At 43.2% G+C, this 14,647-nt stretch overlaps 1 protein-coding gene and 1 non-coding gene across 3 annotated transcripts in view; both read left to right on the top strand.

Moving 5' to 3' along the window:
• Positions 1 to 2,665, top strand: part of NME5 (NME/NM23 family member 5) — a 58,943-nt gene extending 56,278 nt beyond the window's left edge. For both annotated transcript variants that reach the window (XM_016953885.3, XM_016953883.3), the window contains one exon: positions 2,574 to 2,665. The gene's annotated coding sequence lies outside the window, so the exon portion shown is untranslated. The remainder of the gene's footprint in view (positions 1 to 2,573) is intronic.
• An 8,701-nt stretch (positions 2,666 to 11,366) lies between these two features.
• On the top strand, positions 11,367 to 11,468 carry LOC112209303 (U6 spliceosomal RNA). Its single transcript, XR_002944049.1, has one exon. It is a non-coding gene; the product is annotated as a U6 spliceosomal RNA (small nuclear RNA).
• The last annotated feature ends 3,179 nt before the right edge of the window (positions 11,469 to 14,647 follow it).

Here is a 14,647-nt window from a genome sequence, read left to right as displayed (position 1 = left end):
CCAGCCAGGAATGTCTTTTAGGTTCACTTTCGGTTCTTAGTGCTTAAGAAGGCACCTGGATGAACAAATGAAAGACCCTGTGACCCCTAGTGGGCACCATTAGGTATGGTTGGGGACTAGGATAAAAGGTGGGAAAGTCCTTCTTGGTTGCTGAAGCTCTTTCCTAAGGCTGGAGAAGGAAGTCTAGAGAAGTTCAGAGGAAAGCATAGATGGAAAGTCACAGTTCTGACTCCATCCTGTGACCATTACAACATCCAGATCACTTCCCAGAACTTTGGACCTGGTTTGGGTGGGAAGTGGAGCTCAGATATCCCTCCACCAAAGGAGTTCCAGGGGCCAAAGAGTCCCCAGGTGTCTTTAGGGCATACTCCAAGTATGGGCCAGGCTTGGCGTCGGTCTGCAAACTGACTGTTGTCCTTCTGACATAAGATAATTACAAAAATAGAAGTGTTTAGAAATTTTTATAGCAATTTGGAGCAATTTTAGATATGCTAAACCTAGGAGGAAATTTGGGCTCTTATTTTGTATGTAGTTTTTTGTTTCATTTCTTCAGAAGGATAAGGACAAAAAGTCCTAATGGACTAAAGCTCTGCCTCCCAGCCCCCCGCAAGCTCTTCCTTTGATTGCTTGTGGGCCTCTCTGCTTGGGGAAAATAGGTGTCCCAGACTTGAATTACGTGAGAAAAGCCCACTGAGTTAGCCTCAGCGGCCTTTTCTCTGTCTCCTACTTTTCCCAATCAAGAATCTAATTTAACTTTCACTTCTTAAGACAGCAGGGTTGATTTCCATGGCATTCACTATGGGGTCAGAACTGGGTTAGTGATAGCTCCGAGGAAGTCCCCTGCCACTTCCAAAGAGTTTTAGGAGTGACTCCGCTTTCACTTCCTGTGTGTGAGTGACTGGGTCTTATGCTTCTGTGTTCTCCGCTGCACCTGGCATTTAATTGGTACTCTACAAAAAAATACTCTTTTTTTTCTAGGAAGCAGAGGGGAAGATAGTTTTTTTGTATGCAAACTGTGCTTTCTCCTGCTCAGATTCTATAAAGATCATATAGTTTTTCTTTTTTTTTTTTTTTTGAGACAGAGTCTCGCTCTGTCGCCCAGGCTGCAGTGCAGTGGTGCGATCTCCGCTCACTGCAAGCTCCGCCTCCCTTGTTCACGCCATTCTCCTGCCTCAGCCTCCCGAGTAGCTGGGACTACAGGCGCCCGCCTGTATTGAATTTTTAGTAGAGACGGGGTTTCACTGTGTTCGCCAGGATGGTCTCGATCTCCTGACCTCGTGATCCACCCGTCTCGGCCTCCCAAAGTGCTGGGATTACAGGCATGAGCCACTGCGCCCGGCAAGATCATATAGTTTTTCTAAATGGAAGTGAGAATTTATAGAGAGGCCTCTGCTCCAGGTATCAGGAGCCCTGGGCTTTGGCCACTAATTTGTTGTGTGACCTTGAGCAAGCTATTTACCACCGTCTGGACTTAGATTCTTCATCTCCAAAATGAGGGAGTGAGGAAAATGTTGAAGGTTGAATGACCACTAAAGACTTTCCCAGCTGGGCTGGGCATGGTAGCTCACATCTATAATCCCAGCCCTTTGGGAGGCTGAGTGGGGAGGATCACCTGAGCTCAGGACTTTGAGGCTACAGTGAGCCATGATTGTGCCACTGTACTCTAGCCTAGGTGGCAGAATGAGACCCTGTCTCTAAAAAAAAAGTCCAGGGCTCACTCCTGTAATCCTGTAATCCCAGCACTTTGGGAGGCCAAGGCAGGCAAATCACCTGAGTTTAGGAGTTTGAGACCAGCCTGACCAACATGGAAAAACCTCATCTCTACTAAAAATATAAAAATTAGCCAAAAAAAAAAAAAACAAAAAAACAAGATTTACAGAGTTTATTAATCCCAGAGGTGATTGTAGGCCAGAAATCTTATCTTCTTCAGTTGCGAGCGTTGGAATTATCTTTTTTTGTTTGTGTGTGTGGTTTTTTTTTTTTTTTTTTTTGAGAAGGAGTCTCTGTCACCCAGGCTAGAGTGCAGTGGTGCAATCTCAGCTCACCACAACCTCTGCCTCCTGGGTTCAAAGCCATTCTCATGCCTCAGCCACCCAAGTAGCTGGGATTACAGGTGCTCGCCTCCACGCTTGGCTAATTTTTGCATTTTTAGAAGAGACTGGGTTTCACCGTGTTGGACAGGATGGTCTCAAACTCCTGGCTTCAAGGGATTTGCTCACCTCGGCCTCCCAAAGTGCTGGGATTACAGACGTGAGCCACTGTGCCCAGCCAGAATTATCTTATACATCTTTGAATCCTGTAGTTGACGATTAGATGAGCCTTTAAGATGGATACCTGGAGGATAACCAATGCCTTCTTCAGAGTCCTTTGGAGTGTATCTACATAAGACCCCTGTGCTGGACTGACTAAATTTTTCACTGCAGCAGAGGTTTCCTGGAGAGAATAGTGAGAGGCATTCCACATCAAGTCTACAAATCATTTCTAGTCAACCTGTGTATCAATTTCCTTAATCCCAGCTCTATTGTCTCATTAGCTTTTAAGTAATGATCCAACTCTTGGTTTCTCTCTTGCAGGAATGGAAATCTAGAGCTGAAGACTAGAACAGAAGATGATGGTGGGGACAGATGAGCCTGTGACAAGATAGATTGAATAGTAGTATCTCTAAAGCCCTGGTGTGCTGGTAAATGATTAACAACTGGCTTGGGTGTGGCAGGAGCCTGATTGGTAATATTTGCTAATTTTCATGGTATAAATACTAGAGCATAGTGAATTGCAAACTGCCAATGTAGACTTGGGAAGAGATGTAGTATATCATTATATAATATTTCTGTCATATAGATATAATGGGTATAAATAGCCTTCAGCATAAATGATAGTGAAATTTAGCAAACTAATTAGGAAGTGATGAATTTTGAGTATTTGTTACCTTTGTTTTTAATATAATTATAAGTTTATATAATTTAATTTTGAATATTGGCTTTATTTAACAACCAGTTTGCAAAATTCCTAAAAATGCAACAGTCGCTCTCAGGAGTGGGTATAAGCTGCCTTCAGCACACCGCTGGAGCCCAGTGTCCTCCCTCTAGGCCACAGGGAGGTAAAGTGGAAAGTGTGGAATTTAACACCCAATAATTGTTTCAGTGATGTGCAGGGCTTTAATTTTTCCTCTTACTACCCGCCTTCATGGAGCTTACTGTCTAGTAACAGGAGATAAGGTATGTATCTATCTATAATGTCAGGTAGAACACGTAAATAGATACGATGAATAAGCATTCACACTTCTGGAAAGGTATTACCAGGTAATCCTGAAGACCCCTTCCACCTCTAATGTTCCAGGATGATGATGAGATTCCAGGAGTCCTAGGGAAGCATTGAGGACTATTATCAATAAAGGATATACCAACGTCACCCTAGCTGTGCCTAGTTTCAGGAAATTCAGAGGCCGTTCGTGGAACCTTAGAGTGTCTGAACTAGAGAGTCCCATTTGACAAGGAGGCAACTGAGTCCCATAGAGAGAGAACTTATTGAGGGTTACACAGTGTTTTGGGTCCAAGAGAGCCTGGATTCCAGCATCCTGGTTTGCCCAGGACTGAGAGGTCTCCTATAGTTTAAGGCTTTCAATGTTAAGGCCAGGAGGGTTTTGAGCAAACCAGGATAGCTGGTCACCCAACAGCAAAGGTATACATCCTAGGCCAGTGTTTCTTTCTAAAAGTGCACTTTCACTGAACTTCCCAAATCCTTCGATCCTCAGCATTTCTTTCTCAGGCTCCTTGCAGGGCTCTGAGCCTACAGGGGCTGATTAGACTGTAGGAGCAAGTTGCAGAAGAGCTGAGAGGGAGTAGAGAGGGGGTGGAGGTGACTGGAGAATGCCAAAAGACAAAGAGATAGGATTTCTGACTTTTTACACTTCTCTGCTAATTAGATAAAGGATTGGGGCGGGGGAGAATGAGCCTCCATGCATATTCTTCTGAGCTGTGACAGGGAGCAGAGTTTAGGGATTTTCTACTCCTGGTCTCCACCCCTCCTCCCTGGAAGCTTCTCACCCCCTGAGGATACTTGACTCCCAGTCCAAATGCCACAGCTGCTTGAGCTCCTGACCCTCCCTTTGGCCCCTTCAATTTAGCCTCAGTAACTTGCCAAGTTCCCCAACAATATGCTCTGGGAAAAAAAGTGGAATACTTCTGTTTTCCCTTTCAGATTCAGGGTTCCAGGTGTGGGGAGGGAAATGAGGTCCTCCTGTGTGAAAATGGCATCAGTTGGTGGTCTGTTGGATGCATGGGCCTGTGAGGACAGAGGCATATTAGGGGGGATCAGTCTGAAAGCCATGACTAGATCTGTTTTGTGTTGCCAAGTATGTTTCCTTCATCAATCTGGGAGCTGCCTAAGGCTGGGCCCTGCCAATCCCAGCCACACAACAATCGCCCAAGGATAGGGACGTGTTTCTCCCATCAGACTGAGGTACCCAAATGGCAGAGGCCTCATCTTCACCATTAGCCTAGGAAGAGTTAGAGTTGGAGGGGCTCACCCAATACAAGGTTTCAGTTGGCTAAAACCGCTTGTTTTTTATTCCCTCATTGTTTTAAACCTCCATCTCTGTCCTATCCATCTCTGGATAGGACACAGAAGTTATCAATTAATGTTTCTTGATTAATTGTCAAAGAAGAAGGTTTGGAGCTGGTTGTAGGATTTTACTAGTTTTCAGAGAAATATGCATTTATTCATTCCAAAAATATTTACCTACTCGGTTCAGGCCAGTACTCAATACTTATGAGTCCAAGATGAATTAGGAGATATTTTCATCCTGTAGAAGCTCTCATTCTGGTCTGAGAGAGAGAGAAGTTTAAATTATTTTTAATAGTACAGTGAAATAAGGAACGTTGGAAAGGTTGGAAGGATGAAAGGGATAAATAAGGAAATGCCATAGAAGGGACTTCTGATGAAGGCCTGCCATCTGCTGGCAGTGAATAGTACAACAGGCTCTTTTGTTGCCATAATGTGCGTTCAGTACTGGAATTTTAGCCATTATCCAGTACCTGCCTAATGGATAGCCAGCCCAGTGATTGGCACTGAGCTATAAACCTTGTAAAGGGATCTTTGTCTTTGAAAAACTTGCACTATGCTTATGGATGTAAGATATAATTGAAAAAGTTATCAATCAACCAAGCAACACATATTTGAATGTGCACACACAAAAAATACGCTTTTAAAAAAAGCATAGGCCAGGCACGGTGGCTCACCCTTGTAATCCAGCACTTTGGGAGGCTGAGGCAGGAGGATCATGAGGTCATGAGTTCAAGACCAGCCTGGCCAATATGGTGAAACCCCGTCTCTACTAAAAATACAAAAAATTAGCCAGGTGTGGTGGTGCGCACCTGTAATCCCAGCTACTCAGGAGGCTGAGGCAGGAGAATTGCTTGAACTGAGGAGGCAGAGGTTGCAGTGAGTCGAGATCACACCATTGCACTCCAGCCTGAGTGATGGAGCAAGACTCCGTCTCGAGAAAAAAAAAATGTAATTCATGCTTGTTACCAAAAAAATTAAATAAAACATGGAAATATGTAATGTAAAAAATAGGAGTCTCTGACATCCAACTCCCTGTAAGTAATAATTATGAACAGTTTAGTGTGGATTTTTTTTCTCTGCATATATAAATGTTTATATATACATATATAATTTTTTTTCTTTTTAAAGATGGGGTCTTGCTATGTTGCTCAGGCTGGCTTCAAACTCCTGGGCTCAAGCAATCTTCCCACCTCAGCCTTCTGACTAGCTAGGACTACATGTATGCACCAGTGTGCCAAGCTATATACATATTAATATATTATATTATTATTTGAGATGGGGTCTTGCTCTGTCACCCAGGCTGGAGTGCAGTGGCGCAATCTTGGCTCATTGTAACCTCCACCTCTGGGGTTCAAGCGATTCTTGTGCCTCAGCCTCCTGAGTAGCTGGGATTACAGGAGCCCGCCACCATGCTCAGCTAATTTTTTGTATTTTTAGTAGAGATGGGGTTTCACCATGTTGGCCTGGCAGCTCTTGAACTCCTGACCTCAAGTGAGCCACCTGCCTTGGCCTCTCAAAGTGCTGGGGTTACAGGCGTGAGCCACCATGCCTGGCCTTAATTTTCTATGTTCTCTTTCTCTACAATTATTTCTGGATGTGTAAGGGGGAGGGGATATTGGACCTCCTGCACTAATTTTCTCATTTTCTTAACTTTTATTTCCTGTTTTCCATTTTTTTGTTCTATTGTTTAGGAGAGTGCCTCAATTTTATCTTCCCACCATTATGCTGAATTTCTAAAAATTTCTGTATCAAATACTTAATACCTAAGCCTTTTCCCTTACTCTCTGAATATTCCTTTCTTTTTTTTCTTTTTTTGAGATGGAGTCTCACTCTGTCGCCCAGGCTGGGATGTGGTGGTGCAGTCTTGGTTCACTGCAACCTCCGCCTGGTGGGTTCAAGCGATTCTCCTGCCTCAGCCTCTCAAATAGCTGGGATTGCAGCCTGCACCACCACACCTGGCTAATTTTTGTATTTTTAGTAGAGATAGGGTTTCACCATGTTGCCCAGGCTGCTCTCGAATTCCTGACCTCAGGTGATCTGCCTGCCTTGGCCTCCCAAAGTACTGGGATTACAGGTGTGAACCACCATACCCGGCCTGAATATTTCTTTTTTATCATAGTATGTTCTTATTTCATGATTGCAATATCTTCTCTTAAATCTCTAAGGATACAATTTTTAAAACTTTTGTTTCCTGTTTTATTTCTTCTTCCAAATTCCTTTTTATCTATAATCTTAGAGCCTTTTCTCAAAAGTCTAGTGATGCTTGGCTGTCCATTCATGCTTAATAATGAGGGACTAAAAGCTCTTTGTATCTGGATGGGGCTTGTTGAATAGTGTGCTTCACTCCAGAGGCATAAGATAGGCTCCTAGCCAGTTCACTGGGGAATCCTAAGCATCAGTATCTTTAAGCCTTTTTTCCAGGGTTAGTTAGTTTTGCCAGAGAGGTCTTTTAGGTCTTTTAGTCTATAACTCAATAGGTGAAAAATATTTAATTTTAACTTGTATTTTTTATTATTAGTGAGGTGGGGCACCTTTTTATATGTTAATTATCTGTTTATATTTCTTCTTCTATGGAATGATTATGCACATTTTTTTTTGACCACTTTTATTTTACACTTATTTTTCTTACAGATTTGTGGAAGCCAATTATTAACATATTATAATATGTTGCAAAATTTTTTTTCCTTTGTATTGTTTGCCTTTTTTTTTCTTTTTTTGGAGACGGGGTCATGCTCTATCACCTTGGCTGGAGTGCAGTGGTGTGATCATAGCTCACTGTAGCCTCAAGCTCATAGGCTCAATGAATCCTCCCACTTTAACCTCCCAAGTTGCTGGGATTATAGGCATATGCCACTATGCCTGGCTAATTTTTAGAGATAGGGGCTCACTATGTTGCCAACGCTGATCTCAAATTCCTGAGTTTAATTGATCCTCCTGCCTCAGCCTCCCAAAATGCTGGTATTACAGTCATGAGCCACTGTGTCCAGCCCAACTTTTAATTTTGAATATGTTGTCTTTTTCTCTAAAGAAATTAAAATTTTTTTTCTGTTTTGGTTAACTTATTCCTTTAAGTATTCTAGGTTTTGAGTCATGAATAGAACAAACTACCTCATTTAAATACGATAAAAATGTTCTGTATTTTCTTTTTCTTTTGTTGTGATTTTATTCTCTAATTATAGATCTTTTATATATGTAACTAACTTTTGTATATTATATGGGGCTTGCCTTTCGTCTATCCCCTGCACCTCATATAGGCAGGCAATTGCCACCCAATTTATTGAATAATTTATAATTTCCCCACTGATTTGAAATGCTACCTGCAGACCGGGCATGGTGGCTCACACCTGTAATCCCAGCACTTTGAGAGGTCGAGATGGGAGGATTGCTTGAGGCCAGGGGTTCGAGACCAGCCTGGTCAACATAACGAGACCTCATCTCTACCTTTTTTTTTTTTTTTTTTTGAGACAGAGTCTTGCTTTGTCACTCAGGCTGGAGTGCAGTGGCATGATTTCAGCTCACTGCAACCTCCGCCTCCTGAGTTCAAGCCATTCTCCTGCCTCAGCCTCCTGAGTAGCTGGGAACACAGGCGCATACCACCACGCCCAACTAGTTTTTGTATTTTTAGTAGAGATGGGGTTTCCCCATGTTGGCCAGGCTGGTCTCAAACTCCTGACCTCATGATCTGCCTGTCTCAGCCTCCCAAAGTGCTGGGATTACAAGTGTGAGCCACTGCGCCCGGCCGATCTCATCTCTACTTAAAAAAAAAAAAAACAATTAAAATTTTTTTAAAAATGAGAAATGCCACCTACTAAATTCTCATACATCCATAGATTTAGCCATGGAATCGCTATTCTATTTCATGTATCTTTGTCTTTTCTTTTGCTAATAATACACTTTTGCCAGGCATGGTGGCTCACCCAGCACTTACAATCCCAGCATTTTAGAAAGCTGAGGCGGGTGGATCACTTGAGGCCAGGAGTTCGAGACCAGCCTGGCCAACATGGTGAAACCCTGTCTCTACTAAAAACGCAAAAAGTTAACCAGGCATGGTGGTACATGCCTGTAATCCCAGCTACTTGGGAGGCTGGGGCATGAGAATCGCTTGAACCCAGGAGGCGGCGGTTGCAGTGATCAGAGATCGTGCCACTGTACTCCAACCAGGGCAACATAGTGAGACTCTCTCTCAAAAAAAAAAAAAAAACACAATAACAATAATAGACCAGGCGCAGTGGCTCACGCCTGTAATCCCAGCACTTTAGGAGGCCGAGGCGGGTGGATCACGAGGTCAGGAGTTCAAGACCAGCCTGGTCAACATGGTGAAACCCCATCTCTGCTAAAATTACAAAAATTAGCCAGGTGTGGTGGCAGGCATCTGTAATCCCAGCTACTCGGGAAGCTGAGGCAGGAGAATCGCCTGAAGCCAGGCAGCAGAGGTTGCTGTGAGCCGAGATTGAGCACTCCAGCGGCTGGATGACAGAGTGATACTCAGTCTCAAAAAAATAAAAATTAAAAAAAAATTCACATTTTACTACTATGTAATCATAGCATTTTTTTTGCTTTTTTGTCATAGCATATTTTACTATTTAATAAAACAAGTGCCTCCTTATTCTTTTCCAGAATTTTCTTGTGTAATACATTTATATCTTTTAGATAAACTTTATAATCAAATTGTCAAATAAAAATCATTGAGATTATAATTGGAATTATTCTAAATTTATTGATAAATTTGAGGAGAAAATTGGCATTTTTATAACATTTAATCTTTCCATCCAGTAGCACAGTAGGCCTTTCCCTTTATTCAGATTTTTTTCTATGTCTTTCAGAAAACCTTTATAGTCTTTTTCATATAAAGAATCTTTATTTCTGATTTATTTTCTAGCTGGTTATTGCCATTAATGCCAGCAATGTAATGAATTAATACATTTCCTAAGATTGAAAAATCTTTGAATCTTGAGCTAAATCCTAATGGATCATGTGTTTTTCCTTTAATATATTTTTAGATTCTCTTTGCTAATATCCTATTTAGGATTTATGCTCTTTACTCACAAGTGAGATTGATCTATGCTTTTTTTCTCTTCAAACTAGTTTTGTCAGGTTTCAGTAAAAGGATTTTGCTAGTCCCATAAACTGAAAGATACATTTTCAATTTTCTTCTGTGATCTAGAACAGTTTATGTAAGAGAGGAATTACTCCTCCAGCTCAACAACAACAACAACAAAAAATACAATTTAAAAATGGGCAATGACTTGAATAGACATCTCTCCAAAGGTGATGTACAAATGGCCAACAAGCATATGAAAAGATGTTCAATGTCACTAATCATTAGAAAAATGAAAATGAAAAAGATAACAATATCATTATTATTTATTATTATTATTATTATTTTTTGAGACAGGGTTTCACTCTTGTTGCCCAGACTGGAGTGCAATGGCATGGTCTCGACTCACTGCAACCTCTGCCTCCTGGGTTCAAGTGATTCTCCTGCCTCAGCCTCCCAAGTAGCTGGGATTACAGGCACCTGCCATCACACCCAACTAATTTTTGTATTTTTAGTAGAGACAGGGTTTCACCATGTTGGCCAGGCTGGTCTTGAACGCCTGACCTCAAGTGATCCATCCACCTCAGCCTCCCAGAGTGCTGAGATTACAGGCATCAGCCACCACACCCGGCCAAAAAATATGTATTTTAAGTACCAGGCACCAGGTTAGATGCCGGGAATGTATCTATTAACCGGCTGACCAGCACCCTGCCCTCCAGAGCATATCCTTTAGCAAATCAGGTAATAGAAGGTCTTCCTGAGTAAGCAGAGGAGTTTAGACATACCCCGTGAGACACTGCACTCATGTGGCCCTATAATGAGAGCGGATGGAGAGATGTCCTCAGCCTGTGAATGACATGGAAGCGGGATATGCAGAGGAAATGCAAAGTGTTGAAGAGCTAGGTCTCCAACAACAGCATGTGAGCCTCAGCTATGAACCACAGACTAGAATGAATGCACTGCAGAGGCAGGGAAGTGGTCAGAGTTTCTGAGAAAGTTATTCATTCAGAGACATGGAAAACTTCTTCTTTTTTTTTCTTAAGACGGAGTTTCGCTCTTGTTGCCCAGGCTGGAGTGCAATGGCACGACCTTGGTTCACTGCAACCTCCGCCTCCTGGGTTCAAGCGATTCTCCTGCCTCAGCCTCCCGAGTAGCTGAGATTACAGGCATGTGCCACCATGCCCAGCTAATTTTTTGTATTTTTAGTAGAGACAGGGTTTCTCCATGTTGGTCAGGCTGATCTCAAACTCCCGACCTCAGGTGATCTGCCTGCCTTGGCCTCCCAAAGTGCTGGGATTACAGGTGTGAGCCACTGTGCCCAGCCGAGAGATGGAAAACTTCTTAATCTTTTCACAGAGAATTTACATTTAATAAAAGTATAGCCTTTGTTTGGTTTAAGCTGCAGGAATGAAACTCTGATGATGAAATCATTGGCTTGAGTCAGTAGGAAGAAGAGGGGTTTGGTGTAGAGGGGCAGTCAGGGCCATCCCTGAAATCACCTCTATTTAGGAGCTGTCCACCTCAGAGGCCAGCTCTGACCTTCCATGTGATGTGAGGGATACTGCTTCACTCTCTGGACATCATTTTCTCCACTCAGAAATGGAAGCAGGAGTTCTTGGTTTTCCAGAACTGAGGACATTCCCTCTTAACTCCTAAGTGTTTATCACCCTGCCTTCCTCTGCAAACTCAGCTTTCCTAGAGAAAACAAGGGAGAGGGGATGCAGGGAAATGGGCAGTAGGCACCCTTAACAATCCTGTGAGGAGTGCTTGCTGTGACAGTGCATATACTAAAATTGGAATGATATAGAGATTAGCATAACTCCTGCATAAGGATGATATGCAAATTTATGAAGCTTCTTAAGTGTAAATTTTGAAAGTCATGGGAAACAGACAAAGGTTCTTCCCAAACCTGGGACCATGCAACTCCCTGGAGACATTTAAAAGAGCACTGGACAGCCAGAACCAACAGGCAGAGTGACCAGCTCATCTTGTTTTCCCCTGGACAAAGTCCTGCGTTCCAGGAAAACTGGGATGGCTGTCACCCCATCAGGAGGCCTGGTCTTCAGCTCTGCATCTGCCATTAACTCCCTTCTCCTCATAGCCTGAGTTTCCTCCTCAATTGTAAAGTAGTATACCTGGACAAGATGATATCTAAGGGTACTTCCAGCCCTGCTGGAACAAACTGGAAAGTTGCCTTGGCTGCCCTAATATCCAGAAACCCTCAAGGAACTTGCCATGAGCGTGGGCAGAACCAATCTCATCACCAGGGGGCGCACCTGAAGGTTCAGGGACCTGCATGTTTTCCTATACAGATCCTCCGCTCTTACTGATTCCTGTGAGTGACGTAGTTAATACCAGCAGTGTATTATAATCATTAGTTGTCACTACAAAATAGACTGAAGATGATTATTCCTAGTTGTCAGATTGTTTCAAGGAGTATGTAAACCCAAAATAACAAATGTAGAAAAAAACAATTTCACAATGCTCCCAGCTGGCATTATATCCATTTAATTATACAGTCATATTGGAATGATACGTGGTTATCGTTTCTATTTAGAATTTTACTTGTGCCAGGCGCGGTGGCTCACACCTGTAATCCCAGCACTTTGGGAGGGCGAGGTGGGCGGATCACCTGAGGTCAGGAGTTGGAGAGCAGCCTCACCAACATGGCGAAACCCCGTCTCTACTAAAAAATACAAAAATTAGCCGGGCGTGGTGGCAAGCACCTGTGGTCCCAGCTACCCGGGAGGCTGAGGCAAGAGAATCTCTTGAACCCGGGAGAAGGAGGTTGCAGTGAGCCGACATCGCGCCACTGACTCTAGCCTGGGGAACAAAGCGAGACTCAGTCTCAAAAAAAAAAAAAAAAAAAAAAAAAGAATTTTACTTGGATTCCAGAGGAAGGATTTCCATCTCTCGATTTCTATTAACATCAAATATAAAATGTTTCTCTCTGTTGCAAACCTAAGTACATACTGTTCCAAAAGTGTGCTTTTTTGCCAGCTTTATAAGGTCTCCATCTTTTGGCAAGATTATGAAAACCAAAAAATTTGGAAAGTTGTTCCATTGCACTTTCCCAGAGTGAATCTTGAAGCCAGACTGCCTAGCTTCACGTCTCAGCTCTGTTTCATTAGTATGATTTAACGTTTCTGTGTGTCTGTCTTTCTCTGTAAAATGCAGATTGCCAGGCGAGGTTCCAGAGCTCTGGCACCGGAAGTGGTCGACTCGCGGGTTGGTTAAGAATTTACCTATAACAGTATAGGTTTGAAAAGGGAAATTCATTAGAAAGGAAGAACGCCGGCCGGGCGCGGTGGCTCACGCCTGTAATCCCAGCACTTTGGGAGGCCGAGACGGGCGGATCACGAGGTCAGGAGATTGAGACCATCCTGGCTAACACCGTGAAACCCCGTCTCTACTAAAAATACAAAAAAAAAAATTAGCCGGGTTACGTGGCGGGCGCCTGTAGTCACAGCTACGCGGGAGGCTGAGGCAGGAGAATGGCGTGAACCCCGGGGGGCAGAGCCTGCAGTGAGCCGAGATCGCGCCACTGCACTCCAGCCTGGGTGAAAGAGCAAGACTCTGTCTCAAAAAAAATAAAAAAATAAAAAAATAAAAAAAAATAGAAAGGAAGAACGCCTCAAAAGGGTGTAGCGCGGCGCCTCAGCGAGAGGACTGAGCATGCGTGGTGGATTTTCCTTAGGGGCATTTATGGACCTTAAGGTGGGAGCTTAGGGTTGTAAAATTAGTCTCAGCATGGCATTCCGGAAATGTATAGAAATTTTAATCACTTATAAAAGTTGAAAGAGGCCTAGAATCAGATGTTGACTGTAGATACTAGGGAAGTTTGATTACCTCTAAATTCCCCAGATAAGGAGTTTTGCCACCAGATAGCCTGTTTGATGGTCACCAGGTGGTCTTTGCTCCCTTCTACACTTGATCTTAGCCAAAAGGCCGAGAAGCGATGTCTTTGCTCCCTTCTAAATTGCTCATATAAGAAGTTTTTGGGCCAGGCGTGGTGGCTCATGACTGTAATCCTAGCACTTTGGGAGGCCGAGGCGGGCAGATCACTTGAGGTCAGGAGTTTGAAACCAGCCTGGTCAACATGATGAAACCCCATCTCTACTAAAAACACAAAAATTAGCTGGGCGTGGTGGTGCATGCCTGTAATTCCAGCTCCTTGGGAGGCTGAGACATGAGAATTGTTTGAACCCAGGAGGCAGAGGTTGCAGTGAGCAACCTAGATCATGCCACATGCCAACCTAGATCATGCCACTGCACTCCAGCCTGGGCGACAGAGCAAGACCTTGTCTCAAAAAAAAAAGAAAAAAAAAAAAAGTCTGTGGCTTGTGGCTTGGGAATAGAGGTTCAATGCGATATGGATGTTTTTAAAGCCCATAGGATTTATCTAACATTTTTATTTTTATAAAGGAAAAATGGAGGCCCACAGAGAAGGAATCTTTCCAATATCCCATGAGCTTTGCTGGCAATAAAATTAAATATCAAATATTTGTCAGAAGGGGAAAGCTCTAGACAGAACCTCTGTTTCTATACTTCATCTTTCTTTTTCTTTTCTTTCTTTTTTTTTTCCTTTTTTTTTTTTTGAGACAGAGTTTCACTTTTGTCACCCAGGCTGTAGTGCAATGGTACGGTCTCGGCTCACTGCAACTGCCACCTCCCAGGTTCAAGTGATTCTCCTGCTTCAGCCTCCCAAGTAGTTGGGACTACAGGTACATGCCACTATGCCCGGCTAATTTTTGTATTTTTAGTAGAGACAGGGTTTCACCATGTTGGCCAGGCTGGTCTCCATCTCCTGACCTCAGATGATCCGCCCTTCTCATCCTCTTAAAAGTGCTGGGATTACAGGCCTGAACCACCACGTCCGGCGAGTATCTTTCTTTTCTTTCTTTCTTTTTTTTTTCCCAGTTGCTCCTGTCCCAATATTTGTCAGAACTTCTCATGTAGTAAACTCAGCTTGCATTTGAGTGGATGCCATGGTATCTGAAGGGACAAATCTATTGCAGCAGCAGCAGCAGCAGCAGTTTCCTCCTC

Source organism: Pan troglodytes, chromosome 4, assembly GCF_028858775.2.
Source record: "Pan troglodytes isolate AG18354 chromosome 4, NHGRI_mPanTro3-v2.0_pri, whole genome shotgun sequence".
Taxonomy (NCBI): domain Eukaryota; kingdom Metazoa; phylum Chordata; class Mammalia; order Primates; family Hominidae; genus Pan; species Pan troglodytes.
Note: the sequence above shows the minus strand (reverse complement) of the source record. Positions and strands in the feature narration are given on the sequence as shown.